The 8,324-nt window shown below is 43.4% G+C and overlaps 1 non-coding gene across 1 annotated transcript; it reads right to left on the bottom strand.

Moving 5' to 3' along the window:
- Window positions 1-7,046: 7,046 nt before the first annotated feature.
- Window positions 7,047-7,133, bottom strand: TRNAS-UGA (transfer RNA serine (anticodon UGA)). Its single transcript has one exon. It is a non-coding gene; the product is annotated as a tRNA-Ser (tRNA).
- Between the last annotated feature and the right edge of the window lie 1,191 nt (window positions 7,134-8,324).

Genomic DNA, 8,324 nt, shown 5'->3' with positions numbered 1-8,324 from the left:
GAAGAAAAATACCTTGACTTCGAGAACTTCCTTTAATATGTCCATCAATTACATTACTAATAGCCCTCCCTCTTACAATTTGATAAGAGTGAAGTAAAAGAAGAAAAAGTAGCCGGCTGCTACTAAAAAAGATCCATTCGGATCTACTACTGGAGATACTTCCTGATCAACTGCTATTGGTGCTTGCTCTGGTGCTTCTAGCCTCATATACGGATCTGGATCACAATCTCGATATGGAAGGTATGCTGCTGGTCGTGTACCAACTCCTTCCTCTAGGAAGGTGGATCAACTGCCTTTGCTACCTTTATAGCTGGTTGTTATCCCGAGTTAATTCGGGAAAATAGCTTTTATTTCCCAATACCCTTACTTTTTCCTCTCCTCTTCGGGTGGATCGCCAAGATTAATGGCTATTGGACTATCGGGCTCTGCCTTCGCTGCTAGATCAATGCTAAGGGATGTTGGCACTAGTCTCGCTGCCGGTGATTGGTCTTTAACGGATGCAACTATTGGTGGTTGTTCTGCTTCAACCGAATCAACAGGATCTACTGTTGCAAGCAGGGTGGCTTTGTGGGAAAAAAGGCTTAAAAAGCTAAATCAATGGAAAGGAGGGTGAGAAAAAAGGTGCTCTTCTCTATCTTATTAGTAGCGGTTTTTACTTCTTGACTTAGAGCTTGAAGGGGTCCTAATGAATAGGAATCTAACTATAGATATACACATAGAAAAGAGTGACTTGACTCTTAAACTTTAGTTTTACAGAAATCATAGTAAATATGGAAAGGGCTCTATGGAGCTTCCTCCATTCGGTCTTCCTACGCTAGGGAGCGAGATCCTTAATTTAAATGTGACTCCACCGCTAAGTGAGGAAGGGCTGAAGCATGTAGAAGATTGCTACCTGGGTCGGGGATCATCTATTCGCTGACTTCAGGCAGCCTTATTACTAATGTCTTGCATCTGATTTTGCGAAAGGTAACTCTTGCGTCTGATTCTCGGACATCGGAGTACGATTTTTCGATAGTGGTAATTTCTTGAACCGTTGAGAGAAAACCATGGTTCATGGACCAGAAGCCCATAGAAGCGTATGGTTATTAATGCTTCCTACTAAGATAAGAAGGAATTTATTCCTCAAGGCAAGTCGCCTGATTCCGTTACTTCTTTCCGCCCTTAAGGGACCTGTGGCGAGAACGCATAGAGGACAGGTAGATCTGAGCCAAACATTTATCTATCCAACCATGAGGTAGATCAGCCAGCCCCTACCCCCCCGATACGAAAATAATTATATATCATTATCATACCAGTGGCAGCTTCAAATAAATCATATATTAACTCTTTTTCTAAAAAAATCTAGAAGAAAGGAGTCTGTGTACCAATATCTGCCATAAAAATAAAAGGGTCCAAGCCATAACAAATGAGAAGCTATACGACTTAATTCCAACATAATTACTCTGATATAGCCAGCTCTTTTAGGCACTTGAATATTTCCTAACAGTTCTGGGCCATTTACTGTTATTGCTTCTGTGAAGTGAACATAGTAGCCAAATAATCCCACCGTCTTACATAGGGCAAATTCAATCGAACTTTTGACGTTTTCCCCGTAAAAAATGCTTGTTTTGGTTTTTTATAGAACATCCTCTTTTTTTTCGAAGGAAGAAAGTCATAGCTCAAGATGCAGATAAAGAAGAACGCCTGCCCGTACGGCCGGAATACTCCCATACAGTGTATAAGATACATTTAAAAGTTACGTATAAGTAACATTTCACAGTAACGATATAGCAGTAACGGCTCTAACTCCTCTTCCTATCTCTGCTCTTTCATTCCCTTCTGGCCGCTTAATCTCCTGCTGCCCCCCACTCTGATGTATCCTACTGCTGACTTGGGTTCTGCCTCTGATATCTTTCTTCATTGAATTTGGAAGCTCAATCGGAGACTGTGGTAGTTTAGATAGTTGAATAGGATGTTGTCCCCTAAGAGGCTGGTGCCACGGAGTCTGCCATCGCTTCAGCGGATGCTACCACTTAACTTAATAAGATGCTCTTGCCCAACCTCCTTAGCCGAATCAATCTCTGTTGCTTAATCGATTTTTGTTGCTCAGCCGTCTACCGCAGAGGAGACCCTTTCCGCCTTATGTAAACAGGGTCTTTCTTTGATTGAGTCGGAGGGAACTCAGGGAGAGGCCTCAGTCCCTCCGCTGGTTCTTTCTGTAGACTGTAGCTGGAGTATTGCTTCAATTAGTAAAGCAAAGCAAGGAAGGAAAGAGCTCAGAGGGCAAAGGAAGTAGTCTTTCAAGTCAAGAAGCTCGTCGTCTTACTGATTGATTGAGCACTTGGCGAGGCAAGAGTAGATTGACCAAGGATGGGATTCGCGCATACCTATGAATGGAGTCAAGAACTTAAAAAAATATTTTCTTTGTAAACAAGTAAGCAAGAGAGGGGCCCAATTGAGACAGCAAAGAGAAAGAGCCTTTCCAACAAAGGAAAGTTATGGACGTGGGTTCGGGAAGCTTGTTCATCCCCAGGTAGCGAACACAGACCAGAAGAGCTTGACTGCCATGGATGAACAGCCCCCGTCGATACAGGTTCAGTTACAGGTGTACACCAGTGGGAACTAGCAGTTGGGATTGAGACAAGAAAGGCCAAGCACGTTTCCCTTCCTTTATTTCCAGAAAGCTGGTACATCCATTCTATGCTATTGCTGAACCAGTTTTCCTCAGATCTCGTTACTAGGAAAGTGGATCCACTAATCCATGCAGTGAATCTATCTCTCTTTGTTTGACATTTACATCTTTATCCGAACGAACCGATGGAACTATCAAATAAACATGTCTTTGAAGAGGGAAGGAAAACTTTAGGAGGGAAGAAGGCATATTCTATCTATGGCATCAGTCGAAGACTAGGTTGCATCATATATAAGAATAGGTTGCCAATCAGATAAAGGGAATTACATTTCAAGATGATCCACAACCTTAACGGCCTTACTAGCCTATCTAGCCTATTTTTAGTTTGGATTTCGCTCCGCTCACACATTTTGACTTTTTCTGCAGACGATCCCGGAACACTCACTAGAAGCCGATTGGTGAACATGATTATATGCAACCCCCGATTCCCCGCAACAAGCACCGTAGCAGTACAGGAACCTTCAACTTGTGGTTCCGCTCTTACTCTTTAAAAAGTTGGAGAATACCCTGCTAGGGGAATGGGATGGATATCACTTGCATGCAAGTCTTCCGAGAATAGAAAAGGGCTTCTTGACTTCTTTCGATTCCGATAGCCCATAAAAGAAATTGGTTGTGCGATAACGCTTGTTGAAGTGAGATGATCAATAGATTATGTGTAAGTTCAGAGTGATGGTTGGTGACTTCCGACCCATAAAATGAGATGAAACCTCGATTCCCTCCCTTTGAAGTATAGAAAACCCGCTTGTCGCTAATTATGCTTACGGACCGCCCTGAGTATCCTTCATATTCATCGTAGCCTCTGTATTCGCCTTCCCCGCCTCTTATGGAGAGCCTATGCTATGCTTTTCCGCCCTTCGCTTTCAATCTTTCTCTTGTCCACGAGATGAAAGTAATGAGGATCCAGCTCTACACTCCGCAGGCCAAGAAAACACTCTTATAATATAAGGGGATTTCCCTGACTGACAAAGCAGACATGTAGGACTTCTTCTGTAACAACCGATTCTAGCAAGCCCTTTGTCCACCTGCTTTGTCAAATCCTTACTTCCTTCCACCGAATCTCGTGCGGGGCAATGCACTTTTTTTCGGTTATTTGCAGGTTGGACGAGAAAGCGAAATGGATCTTCCCGGTGGGCCTTGAGCAGGGCATGGTAAGGTTTTTGCCCTGGTGTATAAACGGAAATGGGGAACTCTTTTTGTGCTACCCACAGATTCAAGTTTACTGGCTGATTCTCTTACTAAAGAGAGAAGGAATGGGACAGGTGTGGACATAGTAGTTCTCCCCAAGTCTGGTCTTGGCTTTCTTATGGCTGAAGAAAGAAGGTCTAAAACAATCGGTATGGAAAGAAGAGCAGGACCTATTCTAAAAGACTCCTTCGGTGAAGACCTAGTAAGACCTTGGGAGGAAGCCTTTGAATCGAATCGGATTTGAGTTCCGGTTCGGGACAGGAAGGTTAAACTCTCATTCGTTACCTATTCTAATCTAATAGAAAGAAATGCCTAAGGAAAAGAAGTCCCCTATTCGTTACCAGAAACGAAAAGAAGCCTAAGGTAACGCGTATGAAGCCATAGCATAGTAACGTGTTAGACCAGGCAGAGGGGGCCCTAACGCGTATTCACCTATTGGTAACGCGTATGAACTACACCTATTGATCTAGCTAAAACCAGTACTATTAGGATTACTGAGTAAATAAAAAGAAATAGTATATGATTCAATCAAGCTTACTAAACCAGAACAAATCTATTCGTTAGCAGAACGAAAAGCAAGCCTAAGGTAACACGTATGAAGCCATAGCTACGGAACCAGAGGGCTTAGAACATATGGATTGTTACGGAACTATCACTATACCATAGCGTATTCACCCATAGCGTAAGAACCTATTACAGCTAAAACCATCAATAGGCTAGCTCCTTCTTCTGCTTACTTTAGCGTAGTATATCATATATAGAAAGTAGGTATTACTGGGTAAAGAATAGATTGGGTACTTACAAGCTTACTGAACACTCACCTTGTTTACTTACTTTCTCTCATTGACGTCCCACAGCTTAATCCTTCACAGCGGATTCTAATTCAATAGCATTTGTCCGAGCGTATTTGAAAACAACAGTCGAGGAATCAGTCCCAAATCTTCTATGTTAACAACCGATACTGTAAAAGTGCTTACTCCACCAGGAGCTCCTTCTTTCACAACCGAGTCTGGGCATCCTCCTGAGACTAGTGTCCTTACTTCGGGTATTCCCCCAAAAATTTCTTCAGCAGAGGCTACTCTCACTGCTGTTATGAAATCTCGACGCACTACCGCCGGTTTATTGAACACCTACCTAAACTAGAGCAGTAAGAGCGGGAACTGCACCGGTCAAGTCATCGGAAGAAGGAAAGCATACCCGCTCTAATACTAGCCAAGAAAGTCATAGGGGAAGGTAATAGAGTTACGAAAGGCACTAATGACTTACTAGTTGAGCTAAAACGAGTACTCCTACTCCGAGGAATGGGCATATAATTAAAGCGGACATCTGCCCAGGATAAAGAAAATAGAGAGAGGAATACAGCTTTCTTTACTAGCAGCATTCTCCGCTTATTATTATATGATGTCAATTGCTTTCCTTATCCTTAGGGCTAGGCTAAGCCTTTAGCTGCGCTTACGGGAGCACCGGAGTCAAAGGATTCTGATTCAATTCCAACAAGACCGGTTATTCACCAGAAAGAGGAAAGATTGGCATCATTCTATGATAATTCCACGAGCCCTTATTCCTCACAGCCTTTCTTCCGCATCGAGGAGCAGGTATAATAGCGAAGTGGGAAAGCATTTTCTATTCTTTCTTGGCGGATTCTCGAGCAGCTCCTGAGACTAGTGCAACGATAGATCGCCTTGCGCCAGTCTCAGGAGCTGCTCTCAAAATTGGTCGGTAGGTACTTCCTATAGTAAAAGTAGTAAAAGAGTTAGAGTACTTGGGTTCCATCCATTACCATTAGTTCAATGACTTCGCCTTGTGAAGGCTTTTTTAATCAATCTCATAGGTTCATCGTCCTATTCTAGTATATACACACATAGGGAAGGCAAGAGCGATATAAGAGGTCTTGAGGGAATCAACGAAGGATGAAGGTCCGAAGTTGGCTACTGGCGGCCAAGCTTCTATAAGTACTTAGCCAACGGCGAAAGAAAGGTCAGGTCAATCTCCGAAAGGCCTTCGCAGAGCTGAGTTTTAGGGGGGAATACTGTTTGTGGTCTTGCACATGGAAAAGTAAAGTCTTCTATGCAGGCTTTGGCTTAGGTTAGGCTTGGGCTTGATTTACCGGCTTCGAAGAATGCTTTCAAGCTGCTGCACGGATAACTTAATTTCCCAATTAGCCGGAAGTCCGGCTATTATGCCTATTCAACATAAACTAAGGCGTTGGGTAGATCGTAGATTGCCGGGTATGCATTCTACTTAAATTCGGGGAATGCCCATGAAGAGGGTCTTATTACAGAATGCGCAGTTTTGAAGTAACCCTAGCCAGATCATTGCTAAGAGCAGAGCTTTTCTTGCTTTGCTAATCAGGTGCTATCATCGTATCGTATTGTATTCTAATGATGATCTCGTCTCCCTTTATGCTTTCAAGCTTGAACCAGGTCTTGGAATCGGCATTACCGCAGCTAGGATAGATTCTCTTGTTTAGCTGGGACCAAGAATTGCCATAGTTGAAGAAGTTTCCTTTGGTGGTATCGTACTTTAAGTAGAAGATCCCCGGGCTCCTTAAAGGGGTTCTCTTTCTAAGTCTTTCGGAATAGAATTTTCTTTAGTTAGGGCTGGTGGGATGGGTTTAGCTAAGGATTGAGATGACTCCGTAGCGAACATGCCCGAAAGGGGGCGCTAATCTAAACTGAAATGAATCAGAAAAGCGTGGATTCTCCTGCCAAAGGAAATTGCTTCTACGGCCTATGTATGAACAGAAAAATGGTGTAAATTGACTCGCTAACCAAGTTAAGAGTTTGTAATTGAAGTCAGGATGGAATGGAAAAATTTTCTTCCCACGGAGCGAGAAGCAGCCAGGTATAGGAGAAGGTGAATGAATCTGGTCTCTTTCTATCGCCCTCCTTTAGCCATTTGATACGGGATTTATGTTTCCAGATAATTTCTAAATGTTGCAGACCTGAAATGAAATTCCGCTTCTTCTATAAATGCCTCCTCCACTCACAAGACCACCGAGATCTTCGACTTAGCTCCCAAAGGTAATAATCCACCCGGCCCTTCCCCAACCGGGAGCAGAAGATAGCGAAAGGGAGACAAAGTCCTAACTAAATCATAACACAAGCTACCCATTCCATCTATCATATCAGTCGAGTCGATCCGATTCGTGCTTATCTATAGATAAGGCAAGAGAGAACTTATGACTTCACGGATGGAGAGGGATTCGAACCCCCGGTATTCCTATCAATACTTCGGTTTTCAAGACCGACTCTTTCAACCGCTCAGACATCCATCCCCTTCGCGCTTCGCCCGCCCTATCTATCCTTAGCTGGTAGGGGCTTATCTATGTGATTTGCTACGCTTGCTTCTTTCTATATGATAATATGCACATTGGTTGCTGCGCTCCCTGCGGTGCGGGGGGCAAGAGAGTGAAGAACGAATGAGACTCCAAACAAAAAGAGTGATTGAGTCCGACTCAAGCGAGTGAGTGAAAGGCGTGGCAAGAGAGCGAGTTCAACTCGCGAACGATCAGCAAGTGAAGGACCGATCCTTTTGCGCCAGTACTGTAGCGAAACTGGTACTTGGCGGCTTACGAGCAACATATAGACTAAGGTTGCCCATCACTCTCTCGCTCTTTTTTGAAGGCCTTTTCGATTTATTTTATTTCTAGTATGGTTCCTCCATAAGAACACTGAACACCCAGCTTCGCAGAGCAGCTCTCCCCCCAGCCCACAGCATAGTGTGGAATCTGGATCCTTTCATTGAGCACCATTTCTTTTAGATAGAAAGGTGTTCTGACTCTATTGGATTAAGTCATAACCTATGCCTTCTACTAGTGGACTACTATGGAGAGACTAAGCTCTATTTCAGAGATTGGACTCTCTTACTGTGATTAGCCCCTACTAGTAAGAAGCTGTTCCCGAGCCAGGTTCCCTAGATCTACGTAGCCCTACCCTAGTAGGGGCTAAATGGATGAATTAAGAAGCGCGCCCCGGTAGACTTCAAGAGCTTTTGCTCTGCATATCCTCCTACTTATTATTCTGAGGGTCATAAAAAGATACGAACCGTCTACTCTTTAAAGCCCTACCAAACTATTAAAAAAAATGATGCTTGCCCTCACTAATAAAATAAAAAACAGCAATCCCTCCCCTTCTGTTACCTACTTTTACTCATATCTTCGGTATACCTCAATACAAGCACAGGAAAGGATTATTCAATCAAAACCGGCGCCCTATTCTCTCTCAATTGCTTATCATGAGGGGGAGTACCTTAGCAGTAGCTTCCAACACTTAAGATTGACCTCCTCAAGTGCCAGATATGAATGTTTTATGAATTTAATACGGGACTACTTTCTTACCGCTCCGTGGGGTTCACTTCTGACTTACTAAAAAAGTTTACTAAAGAAACTGACCTACGGAGATTTAGTCAGTTAGGTTTCACCCGAATGAGGGGATAGCACCCAATAGAGAAGGGGACCTCTAGTTAG

This window comes from Euphorbia lathyris, chromosome 6 (genome assembly GCF_963576675.1).
Source record: "Euphorbia lathyris chromosome 6, ddEupLath1.1, whole genome shotgun sequence".
Taxonomy (NCBI): Eukaryota; Viridiplantae; Streptophyta; class Magnoliopsida; order Malpighiales; family Euphorbiaceae; genus Euphorbia; species Euphorbia lathyris.
Note: the sequence above shows the minus strand (reverse complement) of the source record. Positions and strands in the feature narration are given on the sequence as shown.